The sequence below is a fragment of the Falco punctatus genome (genome assembly GCF_963210335.1).
Source record: "Falco punctatus genome assembly, chromosome: 2".
NCBI lineage: Eukaryota > Metazoa > Chordata > Aves > Falconiformes > Falconidae > Falco > Falco punctatus.
In genome coordinates this window covers 95,380,546-95,404,243 of record NC_137581.1, presented here as the reverse complement: position 1 = coordinate 95,404,243, position 23,698 = coordinate 95,380,546, and the positions used below count along the sequence as shown (strand labels likewise).

The following is a 23,698-nucleotide window of genomic DNA, read 5'->3' as shown; positions in this document are numbered from 1 at the left end:
CTTTATGCATGTACAAAAAAAGTGAGTCTTGGCTTTTGCATTAATGGAGATGGCTTGCAATACAAGTGGGATTTTCCAAAGTAGTATTAAATCAGATTTTTTAAATAATTCCTTTTTTTTTTTTTTAACTTAGAAGATAACCAAACTGATGTGAACCAATTTCTGGGACTATATTTGTAGCGCTATCTTTAGTTTCTATTTTGGTGGTCCAGCTTGGGGCCAGACTTTTTCGTTAACTTGGCGTTTTTCTGGCACAATGTAAAAATGGCTTTGTTTTATTACTCCTAACATTTTGCAAAATCTCCCTTCAGAACAGACTTCTCTAAATTAACCAATGCTTGTGCAGTTATTTTCTACTTATTACAAAACCACAGCTGAAAGGAGAAATTAAAAACTTGATTGCCATTTTAAACTTGGAATTTAATCTGTATTTAACACAAATAAGCTCTCTTTTCAAGATTGTTTGATACAGCCATTTCCTTTGTCAATGTTAATTGTATTTTTGGGTGTGCATGGACTGTAGGATCTAGAGCTCTGGGATTTAGAAATTATGGGCTTTCACAGAAGTGATTCCAGATGGTTGAATTTCTCCTTTGGACACTGTCCTGGCTCTTCCCAAGACATAACTTGTACAAACCAGCCCACGGTCACCACACGCTGCCTCCTGAGAGGCATTTGGTGTAGCTAGGCTATATTATGCCTCCATAATGCTGCACTGAATTCCTTTCATCCAGACATGCAAGCAGAATAATACTAAGCCTTCCTAATACCAATACAAAAAGAAACACCTGAAAAATCCTGGAGGTGCAGACAAGAAGCCAATGAGAGAAAGCTGAACCCATGGCATGTGTCTGACTATGGCACTGGCATGGCAGACTCCCTACAGTTTCACTGTTGCAGCAGGGGAAGGGAGATGCTCAGTGCAGAGACAGCTGAGCTGATCCTGGTGTTGGTACCGCAGAGCTGTGGCAGCATCCCAGTGATGTAGGTCTGGCGAGTCCCAGTCCCTGTGTGGTGCCAGACTGCTTGCTATAAAGTGAGACAGAACCATGAAGGAGATGAGTTGCTGCTCACCTGTTGCTTTTGGACAAGGCAGATGTCCACCTCTGTGGTGTGAGCTCCAGAGCCAGGGCTCCGCTCACAAAGCAGTCTAAGGAGACAAGAGCACCGGATCCGAGTCACACCGGTCCAGACTGTGGCAATGATTAGACCTGTATGTGGCTAGGTTTAATTCTGTCAGCTGCTGTACAGGAGGGCAAAGCATTGTGCCTCAGTATCTTTATTCCTCTTTCCCCCAGAATATAAACCTAAGTTTATATAAATACAAAACCCCCACATATGTAAATAAAAAAGCTAATTTCATTTTCAAGTCTTAAATGAAAGTCAGCAGTCTAAGCGTATATAAATAAATGGCCACATGTGTCTGTTCCATTCAAAGCCACATTTGCAATTCAGAAATGTCTCTTGGAGCTGTCAGACTTTTCCCAGCTCTCAAGCAGAGAGGGAATAGTCTGTCGGGAAGCTGGCTGCCGCGGGTGCTGCACTACTAGTAGCTGTGGATGTGCTGCATCCATGAACTGCAACAGCAGCCCTTGTCTGAAACTTGGGACCAGGGGGCAGCTGCTATCTCACCCGTGCATCACAGATCTTGTCACATAAACTCTAGGCACCTCTTGTTGGACCAACCCAGGTAAGTGGAGTGAGGACAGAAAGCCAGATCATGAACAGTTGGTGAGACACTGTCTTTTGATTGCTCTCTTGGTGCACATCATTCTTGTATCCCAGGAAAATTTCCCACCATCAGAAAAACATTTGTCTTCTTTTAAAACAGGATGGCTCCTCACATGCGTAGCGTTGGTATCCACTAAGCTTCAATATAAACTTTTCTTTCCTGGACAATAAAAGTTCTCATTATCCTCCTGAGACACTGATAGTCTTTTCATGTATTGCTTTTAGATCTCCCAGAAGACTACACAGCAAATAATGAATGAATACTTAGATTTTTACCAACTTTCAGTACACTGTATGTTTTCATAATACAGAAATTATGACACAGATTGTCCTTCTGGCTGTAGAAATTAGTTCTAATGCATTGTGGAGCTTGAGGGGGAGAATTTGTTCTGAGTACAATCATGCGTCCTGGGAAAAAGATGGGAAGAGATAAACAAAATAAACATTTGGAATGGAAATGGTGAGTTAGTATCTGCTCAAAGTGGAAAGCAGAATTCAAGTGTGCATGCGCAGCAGTTTGGTATCTTAAATAAGAGAACACAGTCCGCCCATTCTTTCCATTAACTGCCTGCATGCTCACATCCAACTAACAGTATTTTCAGTATAAGCAGGAATACTGTAACAAATCCTGGCCATCCAATGGACCATATGTTGAAATGGTTAATTTTGACATACTGTTAATTCTAATCTACTTTCTTCCCATTGCATTTAGATACTCATTTTCCTTTCAAGTTGAAAACTTAGAAACATGCGAGCTCTGCTGTTTGATTTTAGCCGTACAGACCCATTCTGCAGTTCTGCACTAATGGGAAAGATTTTAATATCATAAAAACTAGGCTGAGTTCTGAGTTAGAGCATTAGGGATAGATCCATCCTCCTTTGCGTTGTTCACAGGTCAGCTGAGGATTTCACAGGATGTATGGCTCATGTGAGTCAGCAAAGCTCACCCTATATGGCACTCGCCTGGCCTTCTGCCAGCATCAGAGCTGTGCCTGCTGAAAGCAAGAGGTCACTGCCAGTGCATTGCTGAAATATGGCTGTTGCTGGCATAAGGGTCCCTACTGCAAAGCGGTGTAATTCAGCGCAGTCCTCAGGATCATTTGGCAGCAGCCCGTGGGTACGAAAGCGCTTTGTCATTCTCTTTGGGATGTGCTGAACGAGTCCTTAGCTGAGCAATGCAAACGTGGCACGTTTCCAGGTCGTGTCAGTGAGTTACAATACAGTGCTGGTCAGTAACTCTGCAAGCTCCTACTCTGCCCCACAAAGAGATGCGTGTTAGTGTACCCCAGTACACTAACTAAAAAGGGGTGAACTTTTGCAGTTTGCAAAATACCTGTAACTGCTCTGGCTGAGCCTCAGGCCGATTTTTTCAGCTCCTTAAGCAAATCAAAAGATTAAAAGGAAAAGCACTCTCAGTCTGTTTGAGCTAACTTTATGTTCTGAAAAAATATATGCTTTTTTTTTTTTTTTAGATTAAACAAAACATTTTTAGAGAAAGTTGGAGGAGGTTAATAGACTTAGCCCTATTTCTTACTGATAAGAAAGAGACATAATTTGAGAAGGCACCTTTCAAGGACACCATTTGCTTCTTGTCAATACAGGCCTACAATACAGACTTAATTATTAAATCTGAACTATTCCTCTGAAGTTTTTTCTGACTTTTCTATTCTTTACACATAGCTCGTGCTCTGTTTCTTTCCTTGCTTTAACTTTTGTAATTTTTTTTTTACTGTGGGTCAAATTAAAAACACCCAGGTGCACTTTTTTTCCCCCCTTGCCTTACAGCTGGGGTCTTCACACGGTTTCCTATGACGGTCTACTCATGTTGTATGCCACAGCCTCTCTACACCCCATCTCCCTGTAGCAGCATCTCCCCCTTTGCCCAGGGCTCTGCATGTCCTCCCACCTGCTCTTTCCTCGCCACACCTCTGAGTGCCATGAATGTGCCTTTCGTTCTTGGTTGGTCCCGGTGCTCGCCCCCACTGTGGTCCCTCCCCAGGTCCCCATCCCAGCCCCCTGCTGGCATCCCTGCCACCTGTCTCTGCTCTGCTCCGGAGCCCCGCTTCGAATGCCGCCCTCAAACTACGAGACTCTTTCCCACTTCTGCTGCTGTTTTGTTTACCTTCTCACCACTGACACTCCTAACTCAGCAGCATGGGACCTGGTTAAAAACAGGATGTTGTTTTTACAATAAATAAATTGACCTTTAAGGCTCTCCATGGCTCTCATCAGCAAAGAAAAGGTGGAAATACTCTTGTCCTAATAGAAATCCCAAGGGTAAGATGATACACGGTGGGAGTGAGGAGGAGAGGTGAAGCAAATGATCTTAAATTTTGCAGCCAAAATTTTTGCAGATTTGTACTGCCATCATTCAATAGTGTCCTTTTTCAGTGTGTCCATATGCTGCAATACTATCTAAGCTGGCTTAATTTTTCGCCTTCCACTTTCCAGCCCTCAGGTCTATGGCTCCCTGGCCCTGGTGCTCAAGAAATGAAAGTGGAAACTCTGTCAAACTTGTTGCTTTTGCTTGATCATTGTAGCTTCTGCTGGGCAAGCTGTAGTTCCCCTTGCTCCGAGAGCAGGCCTTTTTGTTTCACATGCCTTGAAGTCAATTAGCTGCGGCTTCTCTCCCCAGGAAAAATGTGCTGTGTTGCTGTTGATCTCCAGTCCATTCCCAAGCACTATCGGTCCCCGCAAAAATGCGTGTTCAGTACGCACAGTGTAATAAAACTACTGCCTAAGACTGGCTTGAGTAAACGCTGAACTCCAAGCAGTTCTGTGCTGTTGTAGCACAGCCTATGCAGAGAGTAAAAAATGTCTTAGTGTTAGAGTGATGTAACAAGTTCTCCTGCCGTCACAGTTGGTACCATATGCTCTAGCACACAGGATTCCCAGTATGTACTGTGGCCTCATTACAGGAGCAGATATAGGACAGAAAAGACTCAACCAAAACAACAACTCATCACCTCTGCAATCTCATTTACAATCTAATGATGCAGAGCACTGGGGCTGCACTGAATCCCAGAGAACTGCAGGAACCATATGAAATGCCGCAAAGATCTGCTGACTGGTTTTTCCAATGCTAACTATTCCCACAGTACCCTACAGCCCTTTTTTGTGACTTTGGCATGTCTCATGCTGTGACTCTGTAGCCAGAAGCACATGTGTAAGCAGGCGAATGATTATCTGGAATGACAAGGTAACGTGGTTTCACTTACATCGTGAACCTCCTGGCCTTTGTGACCATCTTGACAAGGCTGGCCCCACCTGGCCTGGCAGGTGCACACCTTTTGAAAGACAATGTAGAGAAACATGTCTCAGGAATCAAACTACAGGTCTGAAAAGATCCGAGACACAACTTTGTGAGCAGCTTTTATTTTTTTTCCTTCAGTCACAAGCCTTATCATGAGTATGACTTTGGGAACGGGATCATTCTCAGGAGAATTAGGAGTGCGTTCACATTTGCTGCTAGGAAAAGAAACCAGCAGCAGCCTGTGCTAACAGAGTACTGTAATTAAGCCAGGCAACAACTAAAACCATATTGAAACACTCCCATCTTTTGAAGCCTTTGAAATCCCAAACTACATCTAATTTTTGTAGCTTAAGCAGATACTACTGTTAGATGCCTCAGCTATCTGCCTTAGGCTGAGGGCACCTTTGAGCCAGGGGTGATCTCATGGCAGTTATTGTGTCACATCACAAGTTCCTTCCCTGTTCTCCCCAGGGCTAAGACATGAACAAGACAGTAACTACTTCAGTAACTACACTGGAGATTTCTTTCCAAAAAATACCACAGATACATCAGTTTAAAAATTAGTTAAGATGTGGCACTGTTAAATATAAAATGCTTTTTCTGAAAAGCTAATGTACTGCTTCTTATTTGTGGGAAAGTCAATTTTATAACACTTTACTGAATGAGATTATGTCAAAGCTGTTCTCTTAAGAAATGAAGCATTTTTAAAAAACCCATTAAGTTACCCAGTCTGTTTCAACCTGTGGGGAGCAAGGCAAATGAGGGACTGACTTGATCCAAAGCCCCCTGACTTCAGAGGGAGTTTTGCTGTTTTTTGGATTAAGTTCTCCTGTAAAAACTGACATAAGTCATGGTGATGGATACAGAAGCTGTACTACTGGATCACATGGCAACACAAATCTGATGATAGCAGATGTGAACACCTCTGCATTACGCTGACTCAGAATGCAAAATATGTTACATATGTTGGTTTTATGCCAACTGCAGCAGGACAAACAATACTTGAGCCAAAAGAAGGCGGTATAAGACTTTATATAATACCTTATATGTACCTTATATAATAATTCAGACTACGCAAGTCTCTAAGACAAGGCATACCTACTACCTACATTTTTTGAACCAGTATGAACCAGCAGAGTGAGTTTGTCCAGCACTTCGCAATTTGTGCCTGTTACATATGGTATGAAACACCCTAAATCATCTTGTCAAACCACAGTCTAAGCACGTAATAAAACAAGCTATTTCATACAAAGTTTCCATCTCACAAGCACAGCCATGCAGCTGAAGTCCCCTCTGAAAACACATGTGTGGTCAGGGGAACCCCTCATGTGCGCAGAATTAAGTAATTATCTGAGAAATTGCAAAAAAGGGGCATTAATCTATGATTTCCACATTTCAGTTTAGCCATAAACCTGGATATGTTTAGCTAATACCCAAGAAATCATTCCAGGCTGGAAGGATATCTTTCCACCCTCAGCTGGAAATACTAAACAAGATGAAGTTTTCTGCAGTGGGATCCAAACACTGGTGCTATAACACGTTTGTGCAATCTCTGCAGCAGGGTTTCTCAATAGGTTCATGTACCAAGAGATCCAGAGGTTCTCAGCAGTACAAGAGGTTCACTTTGCTTTGCACTTGAAAATATGAAAAGGGCACATCCTAGAAGAGTGTTTTCCTGTTGTTAAAATAGGAAGTGCTGTCCATTCCCTTACTTGGCTCTTTAATAGAAGAAGCTAAATACCAGGAAGAAGGTTTGTAGATGTCTCCACAAATTCAAGGTCACCTTTGCAAATCATTTGCACCAGAAATCATCTGTTTGAAAAATGATGTCCTATTTATAATAACGTCATCTGTGAAGAGACAATTGGAGTTCCTGGGAATATTACGGCATGCTTAAATGACACCTGAAGCAACACAGAACCATGCTGGGTTGAGGCTGGATATTTCGGAAACTATACTTTTGACTGTATTCAGCCCTGTTAGTTAAGAAGGACTAAGGGTGTTACAGAAAGTTTTATTATTTTCTCAAACTCATTTGAGATCACTACTACAGGAAATATATGGCAGCAATTTAACCACAGCAAGTCTCTCAAAAAATCAGATATTTAGTTTTGCTTAAACAGAAAAGGCATCTTGAGGAAAAGAGATTTATTTTCATAAATAGGTGGAAAATGTAATCATCTGTCTCCAGACAGGCTGTAAGCTGTTGGCAGTAAACATTTAAAAAATAAAATGTAATCTGATAATCAGTTTAGTGCTGCGCCTTTACTCTGAAATTGTCTGTATGAACCCAACTTAGAGCAGAACATCACTTAAATCCTGGCACCTGAGCTACAGCAAGGCAATTCCAACCTGGCGTGAAGACATTTCCATACATGCTACCACATCCATGTTAACAGTACGCAGGGCTTTCCTGTAATGAGAAAAACTAACTACTGTACAAGAAAAAAAAAATGCCCTGCAAATTCTCAGAAAAGTCAGGTGAAAGCTGTGGTTATCTGTCAGGTACCGTTTCCCTGCACGAGGACAGGGGTTAGCAGTGGTCTCTTGCTGGGAAGGCTGGGAAAAGCCACGATGCCCAGAGTCAGCAACAGCATCCTCAGCAGGGTGCCGAGACACCAGCACCCTCAGTTTGCCTGCTAGAAGAAGAACGGGCTTCAGTGCCTCCCTGGAAGTAAAGTATAAGAATTAATACCCTCTTTTAAATTGTAAATAGGCTGTATATATTTTTTTTCCTTGCCCACATGTAGATTTCACTTCAATGTATGCTTAAAATGTGGGAGATGATCGTAAAACAACCAGATGAAGCATTTTCCTTACCTCGGACTGTGCTTAGCATCAGAATGACATGTTATGTTACTGTGCACTAAGGACTGCGTTTGTTTATTCACTGAAATATAGTCAGAGTCTAACAGTATTTGTGCCATTTCTCAGCCTTTAAATAACCATGTCTTTCCCATCTGTTGATTTTTTGGGAATTCGCTCAGTAAAATGTCTTTCAGTCTTCATTTTCAAGTTCATGCTCTATACATAAACCATATGTTTCCTATGTATTATGCTCTGTCTATATGATGCTTTATAGGTATAAGTCAGTTTTCTTGTATCTCCTTTTCAAAAGGTACTTGAATAATTTCTCAGGAACATTTTTCTAGTCCTCGGTATTCTCAGTTATGTATGAGATATAAACCTATGCCACTTTCAGTAGCCAAGGCTATTCTGCTTAACAGCTTAGTGTACATGATCTGAAGAAGTTTGGACATCGCATGAGTAGCCTGATATAAACAATTGCCTTCAATAAATAAATTAAGTAGAAATATAAAAACACCAGTGTCATGTAAAGGGATTTAGTTTACACAAGAATCTAAGTGCAAAATGTCATCCTTTGGATGCCAAATACACTATTAATATGGGATGGGAATGAGCCACTTATTCCAGCTAGCATCTCTATAATCCCAACATCCTGTCTTTTCAATGTCAGCACTGGGAAAAACAACCTTCTGGGCTGTTGGAAACAATCTGCTTCATAGATTATTCAGCCTTTCTCAGCTCTCCTCCTGTGTTACTCACAATCTGGAAAGACCCAAGACTCATCTCGGTACCCACTGCCCACTAAGAAGATTCCATCCAACACCAGCTCTCCTGGATTTGTAGGTTTTCTCATAAACTCCCAAGGCAGCCCTCATTTGATGATTGATGAAGGAGAATCCTATAGCTCCCCAAGGGCCCCTGGGCACTGAGATACTGGGCATCACAAGTACAGACCTGGACCAGGGGTTAGGATCTCTATTCCTCTAGGGGCTTGAAAGCCTCTGGTTTGCTGGTCACCTTTAGTCATTCTTAACTGACACATGCAAGGAAAATAAGCATAATACGTTATACACTTGATAGTTGGCTGCAAGATATCCCATCTATTCCTTTTTTCTAGTAGGCTGTCAAGTTGATCATCATCAAAGAGGATTGTTACATTTTCCATTGACTTGGGTCCCCTGTTTCTGACAAGTTTAATCCTGGCCTTGGGCTCCTCAAAGCAGCTACTGACTGCATACTGACTGTATTTCTCCTCCCAACCCCCCCTTAATTAGTATGGCATCTATTAAATATAGCTTTTCTAAAGGGGTAAACTTCTTGCATTGACTTGACTTAATTAGGACATTAACTGGTCCTTTAGTTCCTGGCAACTTCTTCTACTCTAATCAGTGAAACTGCATCTTACCCAAGCCCAGGGGAATCCAGACCAATATGCCCCAACGCTGTTCAAGCACAGGATATTCACAAGTGCCCGAACTTATGGAAAGGAGAAAGCAGCCTATACAGGACCATCGGACATGTCAGTGGGTACCCTGAATACCTTCCGTTTGATTTTACAACTGCTAGTACACTGTGTATGAATCAAAGAAGGACTGGTAAGTACTTGCAGAGAGAACAAATAGGCCCTTACTATTTTCACTTTACGATAGAAAATTGGTTTGGGGATAAGAAATTAAGAAAAAAAAAAAAAGCAGACCCAGCTACTTAACCAATAAAAATCAGCGTTTATATCTGTGTCTGCATTCACTCTCTTAAAGTTGCCACCATATGAGGTGTGGGATGAATTGCTGAGGGTACCAGGGCACAGCCAGCACTGCGGAATAGGTGAGGGAGGTGTAGGTCTGCACACCCATATCTGAATTCCACAGAAACGTGAGGGACTGAATCCCACTGGCAGGCTGAGCACAAGATGTAGCAGGCAACACTAAACTTCCTGATAGCAAATATCACAAGATGATAAAAAAAGCACAAAAAAACTACCACCACCACCACAACCCAAAACAAACAGAAAAACAAAACCCACCCAAGCAAAAAAAAAAAAATGAGCAAAAGACCTACCAAGCTGTCTTCTGTGCCTGTTAGCATGGCTGTTTGTTCTGACCCCTGGGCATCTTGGGCCTGTGTCTGAAAGCAGCAGGATACCCAGAGCCTCCCACATCACTGTCACTGTCCCATCCCTTAGAGTCTGGGCATCACCCTCATTTCTGTTCTCCAGCCCTGAAGGGCCCCAGAGGCTCCCCGGAGAAACTGTATTCAGGGATGATGTTCACCTCCTGCCACTGAATGTGATAACGCAGATGCCTTCAGTGTTGCCACACTGGCGATCCCTGCGTTTCCATTATTGTCCTCAGCTTTTGTTTTGTCCTCCCTTGAACGCCGGGTCCCTTTACTCCTACAACAGCCACAGTGATGCATGCTATCAGTGGAAGATCACGCTGGAACTGGCTGTTTGCCAGTCAGAAGGGCATCACCTGAGGGCTGGTGTGAAGAGCTCTATGCTCAGAGCTTATGGAAAATAGGTGAAGGAAAAGATCTTGCTTTTCCTAAAGATTAATTAAGCATTTCATTGTTACAATCCATGAGTTAGCAGCACGACTGCAGGCAGTCATCATTTCTTGAGTACCTTTACAGTATCTTATCAGTTAACGTGTTTTTCAAACAGATGATTCCAAACTATTTTGCCGAGTTGGGCATTCAGGTATCTGCATCATTTTAAAGTCAAATGCAAAAGCCATGCCTTCAAATGAAAATATGATTTAAAGTGCTGTTGCCTCATAACTGCATGAGCCTGAATGTCACTTTATACCAGCCCATTCACTTGCCTGCAGCTGTAAGGGGCTCTCTCTAGATCAATACAAGTTTAATGTATGTAGATCACTTTCCTGTCTGAAGATCTAATAATTAGTAAAAAGACAGGTAATAACAACAGGATTTACAGGAAAATCATTCAATGCTTTCTCTTTCTTTTTAATAGGCAAAAATCAATTTTTCTCCTCTATTTTGTTTTGTCCAGTAGCCAAATTTTTTATTGTTTCCCATGGTTCAAGGAGGATCCCCTGCTGCCTTTTGTCTAACTAGTCCATAAATGGACTCGTATAAAAGTGTTCCTTTAAATCTAGATTAACCAGGGAATATTAATTTCCTATTTTTCATCTTGTCCCTATATTTCTCCAAATTATGCGCACAGATATAATGACAACGACAGCTAAGGAGCTTTCTCTTTCTAAAAGATGGATTTGTCTTAACCTTAAAGATTTAAGCACAGTTTAAGCCAGACGCTGAAGTTGATACTAATACTTCAGCATGTATTAATACTCTTTGCTAAATAGGAACTGAGTTTGGCTTATGCTTAATTTCCAACCAAACAAGATATTTCAAATATGAGCTAATTACATGTTTTGCTGAATCTTCAGTCTCCAGCAGAACAGCCAAGCAACATAGGTGAGCCCACCATCTGAAGCTTTCCTGCTTTCTTTTTTCAGGGTGCGTCACATCTGTTTAGCTGTATTTGCAAATGGTAAAATAAACAAATTGCACTGTGCAATCTTTAGCTGAACCATTCCTCCCTGGGAAAAGCTGGTTAGTCCAGAGCACACTGACTAATACCAGAAGGCAGAATAGACAAGAAAGAACAAAGATGCATTCACTTACCACAAAATAAATATGTTGAGAAATTAATTACTCAAGGCTTGAAAGAATATGAAAACACATTTTTAATTCTTTGTGTACCAGGGATAGAAGCCTGAGTAATAGACAAGAGGAAGTAATTGCTTTAATTTAGCATAAACAATCTCCTGAATTTCACTAATAAAACATAGTGGGAACATTTCTATTGTTAGATTTTTAATAATAAAAATTTTATCTAAAACTAAGCAAAAGAAAGCAAAAAAATCCCATTAATTGAGAAAATAATTTGAGTTGTACTGAAATTAATTGAAATACTAGGTATTAGATAGCTTTGATTAGGGGAAAGGAATCACAGAACTATCAGAGGAAGAGAGTTGTTACTCCCAGTTCATTGGAAAGAACTCACTTAAGGGGGTGTAAATCAGGACTATGGTAGTTTCTCTACCTTAGACATTTGAATCCACTTCTCCCCATATCTGAAGAACTGCTGTGGTCACCAGCTGCTAGAATAGACTAGGCTGACAGTTTTTCCTCTTGATGGTTTTCATTCTCTGTGAATAACTGAACATGGACTGGAGCAGGGGTAGGTCCAGGTCCTGCCTCCTGGGGGAAGGACGCAGCCACCAGCCTGCAGAGTCATTCCTCATCGCTTCTTTTTTTCACAGTAGTATTTATACACAGTGAAACAATGTTAAGAGAAGCCTGAAGGAAGCTCATTGTGGGCAGCTTTATGAAATTAACATTGGGTGGTATTCTAAGAAATGGGAGAAAGTCTCTGGCAATGAGAGAGTGGGGAAAACAAAAGCTTTATTTTTCCAATCCCATTTTCAGACTGGTTTGCATAGCCTTCCTTATAACTAAATTAGGATGGACTGAGTGGGCAGAGGGGATGGGGAACATGTGCAATATATTTCTGAACTGGTCTCCAAGTTGCTCAGAGCCTGGAAGCAAAGGAAGACCGAGAGGGTGGGGTTTTACACCACAAAGGCATAATTCACAGAGATCGATTCGACTCCACAAATTCTTTCCCACACCATCTGCTCCTCACCACTCTTAGTCCTTGACTCGTAAACCCACCTCTGACTTCTACCTCATGCCAAATATCCCTCATTTTATAACTGTAGCCAGAGCTATTGTCTGTCCACAACAATTTGTCTCAGCTTGAGAAGAGAGGAAGAAAATGTGGGAAGACACATGACTGCTCCCAGAACTCCACCCCTTCCTACACTTATTTCTCCAAAATCCATTAGTCAGATCCTCACTCTGAGGACAGCAAAGGCCATTCATGGTTGTTTCCCATGAAGTCAGGACCAACACTCCAAACTAAAGGACTCCTTTGCAAATACATGTTGTGCAGGGAAGAGCATGGAGGCCTTCACTGTTTTAGAGATAATTTTCCTTCTGAGCACTCAGAAAAATGACATTCTGTTCCAAAGTAACTACATGCCAAGTTTCAAGCTAAAGTTATTTTGGGGTCATCCAAGCAAGCAAGAAAAGAAAATACACATCCCCCAAATGTTTTAACTACAGAAATTTATGTTCAGTGTCTAAATAACTCAGGAGATGACTAAAAAATTTTGTAAATTATAAAAAAGTCACTTAAAAGCATAGGGGTCAAATAAAGCATAAAAATATCAAACTACTGGACAAAGTATAAACATGTGAAAATGTGAACTTAAAACTTTAAAATTGACCTTATCTCCACCATTATTTCTTTAATGAAGTAATTAAGTTAAGCAACACTTTCTTCAATATGGATTTTGCCATGTCAGTTTGTTTTGAAATAATTCAAAAGTACACTTGTCACATCAGATGAAATACTGTCAAGAATGTTTCAAGAAAATATATCTTCATTATAGCAGGCCTTGTTATTTGTGCCTTCCAAAGGTTACCTTGGTAACTTTTTTACATTGATGTTCCACAACTGGCATAGTCCAGATCCTGTTGTACTAGAGACAGCTAAACCTTTCAAGAATGCTAAATCATCTTTCAATGACACTACCTTGAGTTCTGAAACTTTGCTTTGTCTGACTTGTTCAATGTAAAGGTACAGAAGCAAAGGGAGGAACAGAAGGTGTTGACTGAGTGACCTCACAGAATAAAAGACCACATTGTATCTCGTTCTTTTTTGAAGTCTCTCCCCTTCTTTGGAATAAGATGACCATGAAAAATAGAGCTTAGCAAAAGAATGGACACATGAAAGAAAGACTTTACTGTACCAGCATATCAACTGAAGTTATGCAGTATGTTTGGCAGCATGAGGACATGCCTCTCTTTGCAAAAGGATAGTTCAAGAGAAGGTGCAATTTGCTTATCTGTACTTCACATCAACTTTTCTGGCTCTTTGAACAAGTGCACAGTGTCAGATTTTTGTATCAGCCACCATTTACTGTAATGAATTGCCAATTTGTACTCTTACAGCTGTATGAGGAAAAATCCTGACCCCGTGCATGGGCTCACCCTTGCCTTTCTGAGTCATGCAAAAACGCCTACATCCAAAGAGCATTAATGGGGACCTGCACTCCAACCACGAGTCGGAGGTGTGGGGAGCTGAAGGCTACAAGAAGAAATCAGAAGCTGCGACACAGGCGGGGTGGAAGTTGCTTACACAGAATTTCTGTTGTCTGAAGCCTTCCTGAGCACTACTAGAAAGCCTCAGGGAGGTGGTCACAAGCTCCTTTGGAAAGCTGAATGGGAATGAAAAAAAGACTTCGGTGAAAAAGCAGATGCAAATTTTGTCACTAATCTCCCATGCCAGGAGAGATATCAGCCTTTTTCTTTATAAAACAAAAAATCATTTCATCTCTTCCTACCTCACAAAAACGAGAGGTGGGTGGGAAAAAGAACTGAGGAAAACCAAATGTCTGAGCGTAGACAAAAAAATAGTACAAAGAAATAGGGGAAAGAGTGAAAAACATGGAGAAGAGCAGGATTGCTGGGATTCCAGAGGTCATATTAAAGTGGAAAATAAGAGTCATGTGAACCCCAAGGTCCCCTCGAAACATCAAGGATTTTACCTCAGCCTCTGCAGCTGCCTGAACTGGAGAACTTTTCTCCAGACCACATCAAGGGACCACCTCCCTGCAAGTATCAATACCCAGGCAGTGGCTTTACAAAGAGGAAGAAACCAAAAAAAACACTCTTCTGTGCTGTGGGCACTGCAGAATGGAAAAGGAACGTGGTGCTCCTCACACCCTGGGCAGCCCGCTCTGACAGCCAGGGGACACGCGCTGGTGCACAGTGCTCCACACATCCAGAAAATGGCCACTTCTGCGCCCAGTCTGGGGGTGTGGGGTGCCCTCTGCTCTCCCTGGCACAGGCTACTTCTGCCCAGCCACAAAACGCTCATCCACCTACCTTGCCTGCGATGACCCCAGCTGTTCCTTCCCCACTCATATTGCACATGCCCTCTCACACTCTGCCTCCCTCAGCACATTTCTGGACATCAAGGCAGCCAGAGGGTCTGTATTTTCTTTTTCCAAGCTCCTGCCTTCGGGGCAGCAGCTTACTGCATTATTTATGATGCTGCAGTGTGAAGGCCAGGAATAAGGGAGATTCACATTCCAAGAGAGAAATTTCTTTCTCAAGGAAAGTATGCACAGTCCTAATGCCCAGAGTGTGGCAGACGACTGTGTCTACTACAGACTATTCATTACCATTGTATGTGGTATGTATAAACACCCTATTTCTGCTTCTTCCCCTGCAGTCTTTTGCCCTCCATAGCAACATAAAATGACAGACCCTGTAGGGGAACAGCAAAATTCTGTATACCTTCCTTACATTTATTCTATGTGGATGGGGTTGAGCATTTGTAAAGCCTCAATGGAAACCCATCAAATTACTTGTGATTATGAATATTTCATACTTTTTCCCCCCTCAAATACTTCTGCAGCTGCATTGGCCTCACTCTGCTACCATGATCAAGCCTCTCTGAGAATAAGAGTGCTTAGAGTCTTCTAAGAGTCTTGGGCCACCAAAGGGCAAATCTGAAGATAAAACTGCAAATACAATTGAATACCCAAAGATTGTACAGCCTGCTGCCTGGACACCTGCAGGCTTCATGCCTTGTTGCCAGCACCATTTCACAGTCCCTAATTTCTTCATGGTCCATTTAAACCAGAAGGGTGTGAAAGTTTTAGCTTTAGTTCCCTGCTGTCTTGAAGTGTTAATATTATTTTAAAGACAGGAACAAAGACAAAAATATTGAAATCAATTTAATTGGGATGTCCCCCTGAAGTTATTTAAGTCTTTATGTTTTTTTAAAGAATATTTGTTACTATATATGTTTTGCATTTCAACCCAAGCTTCTGCTCAATTTTGCTACAGCTGTAAGTTCTCAACCCATCTGCAGACCAGTGGTGCTGCTGTGCGCACAGCTGCGCCAGGACAGGTGATGGTGGTGGGTGAGAAAACAGCCAGCAGCAGAAACTTCTTAAACTGCTTCAGGAAACTCTGGCCTGAGACCTTCTAAAATTAAAGAAGTCTCTACTGATCACATACAGTATAATGGTTTTTTCCCAAAGGACTCTAAAGCTATGTCTACAGTACTGCAAAAAAGCAGTGCCTGGAAACGAGCTTAAGCACTGTACAGCTAATCGCCTATTATGCTTTAACTGCAAGCACGTGTCCTGGGAAAGGTTTGCCTCCTGTCAACTAGCGCTGTCCCAGACGGACCGACGGTGCATCTGCAGCCCATTCCACCAGGCAGCATGCACCAGGCAAATGCCACATCAGCCTTCCTCCTCTCTTCTTCCCATGCACAGCATCATCTTTTTTCACCACCCTCAGACTCTCTGGAGCACGGCATACATGTTCTCAGCTTCATACTATGAAATCATTACTCCAATAAGCCTTTTTTTTTGGCAGGAAAAGAAACAGCTGACAAAATAAGCTGACAAACATACTAATAGTTGTGTCTTAGGTTTATGGAAGGGCAGTGACTGCTTTGCAAGGTGGATGTGGCCAGGTCTGGGCACTTGGCCGGAGAGCTGTCCTTCAAATATTTCATGTGGCGTTACAAACATAGCCTGGTTGCAAGAATCTGGACTTACCCTCACAGGGATGGCAGAAAGCACACTTGTGACACTAAGGCCATCATCCTGCTGAAATCCTTGAGGGCTTTAGAACCAGCATTTTTTTAATTTTTCCCTTGTGCAGGAGAAATGTTAGCTTTGTCCCTAGAAGCAACAATTGCTTTGGCTGAAACTTCTGAGTTTGAAACAGATACCTAAACAACATCCGGGGAACGTCCTTTATAGGTAATGGTAATCTCCCCATCTGTAGCATATGGAAGCAAAGCCCTTTTTTACCCCAGACATGTCTGTAGCTTTACAGTAAATTAGGGTGTTGTGGTGGGTTGACCCTGGCTGGATGCCAGGTGCCCACAAAAGCCACACTACCATGACCCTCCTCAACCAGACTGGGGACAGAAAATAGAACAAAAGGCTCGTGGATCAAGATAAAGACAGGGAGATCACTCAGCATTTACTGTCACAGGCAAAACAAACTCAACTTGAGGAAATCAGTTTAATTTACTACCATTCAAATCAGCAATGAAAAACCCCAAACCACCTTCTCCCCACCTCTCCCTTTTCCCCAGGGCTTAACTTAATTCCTGATTTCTCTAATGTGGTCAGTTCACCACACGTCCTTTCTGCCACTCCTTCTTCCTGACACACTTTCCCTGCTCCAGCCTAGGGTCCCTCCCATGGGAGGCAGTTCTCCATGAGCTTCTCCAACATAAGCCCTTCCCATAGGCTGCGGTTCTCCACACACTGCTCCAGCATGGGTCTTTGCCATGGGGTTCAGTCCCTCAGGAACAGACTATTCCAGCATGGGTCCCCCATGGGTCACAAGTCCTGCCAGCAAGCCTGCTCCAGCCTGGGCTCTTCTCTCCATGGGTCCACAGGCCCTGCCACAGGCTGCAGGGGAATCTCTGCTCCAGCACCTGGAGCACCTCCTGCCCCTCCTTCTGCACTGACCTGGGTGTCTGCAGGATTGTTGCTCTCACATAGTCCCACTCCTCTCTTCTACTGATGCAGATTTCTGCTTCTGTAGAGGAATGAAGCTGTGTTAATTCACACTGATAATATACAGCTGTGGGCTGGCTTCAGGGACGGTGGGTTGGCTGATGTAGGTAAGGTGCAGCTGTGGCTGGTGCTGTTCAGTGGTGGAGAGCCAATGAAGGGAGAGCAGCCGAGGGAGGGGCAAGAGAAGAGAGAGTGGGCCCTGGATGAGATGAGGAGAAGGCGCTAGAGGGACTGCATGCAGAATATGCTGGTATCAGATAGTAAAAGACATTGTTGCAGCTTGATAGTTTGGAGAGTGCTGCAATGTGCTTCCCCTCCCCCCCCCTCCCCCCTTATTAATGTGCTGTCACAGAGGTGTTACTGCCATTGCTGATGTGTTCAGCCTTGGCCAGCAGTGGGTCCATCTTCTGGCTGGCATTGGCTCCACTGAACACGGAAGCTTCCGGCATCTTCTCACAGAAGCCCTCCCTGCTACCAAAGCTTTGCCATGCAAACCCAGTACAGGTGTTTAGTTGTTTTGGTTTTTTTATTTTGTTGTTATTTTTAAGATCTCACAATGTAATTATATTGAAGCAGAAGGAAGTACGCTTCATTTAAGTGACGTCAGGAGTTGTCTCTTGAGCTGTTTCATGGGAAGAATCCTTACTTCTTTTTCTCTGTTTAGGCTGAAGGTTTATGAAGCCAATGTAAACAGCAGAAATGAGTGTAAACACCAGGGGTTAACTTTAGGAGATTTGAAAGGAACATGGTTTGCCTTAATAAAATTAAGCAAATAGTTTAGGTTTTATATATATGTATGTACAGTTCAGAGATACTGGAGAAGAGTGTTCCCTTTGTTAAACGTTTACCGTTTAAGCCTTTTGAGGCTTACCTCAAAGAATCAAGGATAGCATTGTGTCGGTGTTCAAGCTATTTTTTATTAACTTCAGGGAGAGGAAAACTGGGCTATTACTTCATTAAATGTGCAGACACACACTGAAATTGTATTATCTGCATTGAAATCCAGCATGCTTTTTATGGCATAAAATATTCTTTAAAGGTTATAGTCTATTTCTTGTGAGCTGTACTTTGATTCTAACTGGCTCCTCCATTCACTGTAGATGTCCTCTGCTTCCTCTGAGTGTCCTGTAATATTAATGGGAAAATTTCCATGATGCTAATGTTAAAACTACTGGTTATAGTTACTTGTGAAAAATGAGTGGTCTAAAAGGAAGCATGTAATTCTGCCAAAAATAATGTACTATCTTCCTCTCATCAACTCCAAAACAAATAGGGTTTTTTTTCTAACAAACAAAACACACAAGAGAATCTGTGCAGGTGATGGCTGTTAAATAAGGTTTAGGAAGAAAGCTACGGAATCTCAAGGGATTCCAATCTGGGCGATGTGAAGAGAGCATCACAAAGCCAAAATACCCTCAGAATGCATAAAAATTGCTGCTTGTGGTTTCCAGCGTGAAAGAATGAAGGAGGAATTTTAAAGAAAAACTCATTGTAGGCATAAAAAAATATTGTTTGCTTAAGTATAGCAGAAGTTTCACCGGCATTTGTAAAGAGCATACTAACGCTATGGTTGCTGGAGTTCAAACAAACACCACTTGCCTCTACTGCCCTCAACTGATGTGCCTTCCCATTCAGTGTGTGTGGGCTAAGTACTGGACCAATTAAGATGACCCAGGTAACTACACACCTGCCATACCAACAGGTCCCAGGCAACAAAATGAGTATCAGGGAAGATTCAAACAATAACAGCTAGCAGAGCTAAGCATATTACATCTTGTCAAACTAACTGTGTATGTCTTTAGGATAACTTCAACAAAAATATCCATATATAACAGACTTCCACTAAATGTCTTGCCTCTTTTTGATACAAGCAGTCAGCCGGTATTTAGGATAAGGCAGCTTATTCACTTTAGGAGAAACTGCTGAAAGAGCTGGCCTTTCTTGGAGGCAAAGCTGTTTATTTGTTAAACACAACATTGCAAACGTGGCAGAAGATTGCATCTTTGATCACTGCTTTAGGCATCCTTGCAGCCAGGACTTTGTTGGAGAGGCTGACATGCATTTGAGATGTAATCATATTCATAGGGCTCATGCATATCCTATGTTTTTTCTCCAGAAAAATGGAAAACATTGACGGAACAGGTAGTGAACCCCTGGCCCAATCAATCGGTGTCTTGCAAGTATGTGTATTTTGGCTGGTGACCTGCTAGTGTTTGAGATGCACCTTTATCGTTTTCTTAAGAGATACAGCCACATCTATGGTTTAATGTGACTTAGACCAACCTATAATTACTACATGATTTACTACTAACTATAAGCAATGCGTGTACGTATCTCTCTACTGCTGCTTCTGGAAATTCACTTTTGCTGTTTGTGCCGTAGATGTCCAAGACCTTCACCACATCGTGAACAGTCACCTTGAACAGCAGTATAATGCTGACTGATCGGAAATCAATCCGTGTGGTTTTCACACCACAAATGTATCTACATATTTGAAAGGTATATTAAGGTGTTGTCACTTTTTTTTTTTTTTTTTTTTTTTTTTTGCCTGCAGGTGGGAAAACCAGAAAGCTACCGGTGCAACTAGGAGCCTAACACCGCAGACGGGGTGGGTGGGGTGGGGGGGTGGCGACATGGCGGTTTCCACACCGCGGCAGCGGAAGCTCCGCACAGCGCAGCTCGCCGGCGGGCACCGGCCCGCTTGCCCAGCGGCAACCCCAAGGCCCGCAGGCGCCTCCCCACCGCACACCGCGGCTCGGGCCGGCCGCCCTCCGCCCCCACCGGCGCCCCACAGCTGCGGCCCGCCCAGAGCCCCGGCTTCCCCCTGCCCCACAGGGGCGCGGGCACCCGTCTTTCCGCGGCCAGCCTAACACCCCGCCTTTCCCAAAGAGCTGCGCGCAAAGCGACGAGGCGCGAACCGGCTCCACACGCTCCTCAGCGGCCACCCGCCGCCTCTGCTCTGCCGGCCGAGGGAGCGACGCCGGGCCGTCCTACAGCTCCCAGCATGCGTCACGGCCCCGCGCGCGGGGGGGAGCGCGGCAGCCCCGCGCCGCCGCCATCTTGTGCGCCGTGCGGTGGGAGGGTGCGCGCTCCCTCTCCCCTCGGCAAACGCCGGTTGTTGGGTCGGTTGAATACAAACTGCGTGACCGCGGCGTGCGGCGTGCTCTGCAGCGCGTTTTCTGAGCCTGCTGTAAAGGCAGCCGGTTTAGATACTACCTCGAGAAACCTTAGCCCTTATGTGGTGGGGCATGCTTTGGCAGGGTGCTTCACGGCAGCATGGGGTCTCCTCTCCAGGGCTGCTCTGTCTCTCTGAGGGTTTCTTCTCCCAGGCCGCTCTCTCACCCTTACGAACAGTAAAATCGCTTTTCTTTCCTGGAGGTGATAGAGTGTCCTGGGAATCTCTTCAGAATATGCATTTGAGCTCATCTAGTTCAGCAATGTAGAACAAGTGCCGGCGGTGGTTGCACTTACTCCTCTCCCCGTTCCTTGGCATTTGGGATGTTGAACCCAAAGGTGCTGCGCCTGACAGAGCCCTGCTGCCTTTGATTTCTTCTGGTAGCAGACTTGCTGGATATGAGCAAGGAACTATATTTCAAGCTTTGCTAAATCTGATATATCCGGCACTAGACCTTTTGTTTATGTGCTATATGGCAGGTAAAACTCATCACAAGCGTTGCACAGGCAGTATGTACATGCATGTGCATGATACTGAAAATATGGCAAGAACCTGAAATCTAATACATATTATAACTACTTCCCTGAAATGATGTACATATGCATAAGGCACTCATGTATGCACTCTTGCTCTTAGGAGTCTTTCTTGGGGTCTTTCGAGACCCCTGGTGGTCGACAAGTTCGTGAACTTCAGCAGAACTTTCTTGGGGAACACGTGCACTACTTACTCTTATATAACTTCGTTTTTTCTCTGCGCTATACAGTTTGACGGCACTGCTCTGTTATCCCAGTTCCCTTGTCTATTGTTATATCCCAGGTGTCTCAGAAAGCTTGCTACGTCTTACTGAGCTTATTCAATAGGTCACATTAATCATTGCTTTAGTTTCAGTCTCTGTTAGTGATTCTTTGTATCTTAATTATATCATGCACAACCACCATTTTCCAAGTGGCCATTGCTGGTTTTTGGTTGTGGTTGTTTTTTGGTGGGTTTTTTTTTTGTTTTTTGTTTGTTTGTTTGTTTCTTTTGCACAGCCATTTGGCAATCCTCACTATAGAGAACTCAGTACCTTTGAAAAATCCATGTTCTGCATTTCATCTGGTAGACGTAGACATTGCTCGGGCAGCACTATCACAGGGCCAGTTTTCAGCATGCCAGCCTTCCTGCTCTCGGGGCTCCCTCTGGGTGGGTCTTCACTGAAGTGCTGCCCACATACAGGTTTTCTAAAATCCTGCTAGAGGAGGAGCCTTGATGGGAGGTCTGGCAAGGCTCATCTACAGCGAGGTGGCTCAGGGAGATAAGGGCAGATGCACATGTGCATGTATCTTGAGTGTGGGAGCAAGAAGAGACGAGACAAGGCAATAACTGGACCTGAAGTGCTATGGCAGAGCGCTGTATGTGTGTGTTGGGAAACCTAAGTAAGAAGGAATTTGAGTCAAATGTCTTGAGGAGTAGCTTGGGTAGGAGCCATTAAAGTGGGGTGGGGTGAACTAGCAGCGGCTGAGATGAGACCAACGAAGACACAGTCTGCAAGTGGAGACCAGTGGGGAGGGAGGGAAAGGGTAAATCTAGAAGACAACACAGAAATACTTCAGGCTGTGCAGAAATCATGGGAGGCTCCTCTTGAACAATTACTCTTAACACCAGGTTGGAGGGAGGGACACAGGCAGAAGTTTGTTCTTCCCTTGCTTTTTATTTTTCCCAGTTTTTAAAGCATGGTAGTCCCTCGGAAGCAGCTTTGTTGTACAAATGTCAAGCACCATTTCCCTTTTTCTTTAAAAAAAGGGAACATGAATAACCCTTTCTGCAATTGACATTGCATCCATACGTTTTGGGAACCAGTTTCTAGCTCTGAATAATTTCAGGAACACTTTCTGAATTTTATCACACTCTTTCTCTTCCATCAATTGGCTTCTCTCACTCCACTCTGTCTTAGCAGGTTTTCCCCAACACCCCCAATATGAAAAATACATAAGTTTTGCATCAAAAGAAATGGAGTACTGGGTCCATCCTATCCCAGGGAGCAGTCATCCTCTCAGAATTGTTTTCTGGGCATCCCCTATTGCCTTTTCCTTTCAGAAATGTTCTGGTAATACACTAGCAGTTCCCTGTTTTTTCCCCCAGAGCATTCCTGCCATTTTCCAGCTTTGCTATCACCCTCAGAGGCTAGAAGAAAGGAGGATTTGAACTACTCTTTCCATTAGCACTGGTCTGGCATATGCCCGATTGCACAGTTGCCTTTCTCTTTTTAGAGTCATCCAGCTCCTGAGCAGCTTTTACAGAAAAGTAACTTCAGAAATGCTAAATAATCATGAATTAACTGGTGTTTCTACAGGTTTGGCTAAGCTCAAGCCTCCTGGCTCTATGATGGTCTCATGTAAATCAGAAATGCAGAACTGGCATCAAAATTGTAATGGCCTGAGGGAGCATCTACTAAGATTGCGTGGCAAATTGCAGTATTTCACTGACTGAACCCCAGCCCCTTTCAAGCATCAGTTGGCATAAAGTACATGGGCAAGACAACTGCAAATTGATTTTGATAATTTCCACTATTTGCATCCTGTTTGAGACTTGGAAGAATTTGAAATCGAACATTGGAAAGATATATCAGACTCTAAGTAATTGAGTTTCTCGTCCATCACCCTACTTATTTCTAGTTTATTTTCTTGCAGGAAAGCTGAAAGAACAATAGAGAGGAAAACAAACCTTGGGGGAGATTACAATGTATAAATAGTCATCCTGGAAGTACAGGGCGGTTCTTCGCTTAGCGGAGAACGCAAGAAACAGCGTAAGGAATGGAAACCGCGTGGTGATGTTTCGGGGAAGCAGTAAGGGCGGGAGCAGGGCCGCCGTCGTTCTCGGGGTGCAGGCACGCTCCCCCGCACCCCGCTCCCCCGGCGGGCACAGCACCACGCTCACGGGGCGGCGGGGCACCGCCAGCACGGGCGGCAAGGCCGGGTGAGTTGCCAGGGCCGAGAGCCCGCGCCGTACCCGGCCCGAGCCCCGCCGGCCCAGGGCAGGCGGCCATCCTCCCACCCAGAGGAACGCGTCCCCTCGCCACCGCTCCCCCCGCGGTGA

The 23,698-nt window shown here is 43.6% G+C and overlaps 1 long non-coding RNA gene across 1 annotated transcript; it reads right to left on the bottom strand.

The window, feature by feature from the left end:
* Positions 1–108: 108 nt before the first annotated feature.
* On the bottom strand, positions 109–23,602 carry LOC308059483. The gene is made up of 2 exons (XR_013926269.1): positions 21,690–23,602; positions 109–17,470 (listed from the first exon to the last, which is right to left on the bottom strand). It is a non-coding gene; the product is annotated as an uncharacterized lncRNA (long non-coding RNA).
* Between the last annotated feature and the right edge of the window lie 96 nt (positions 23,603–23,698).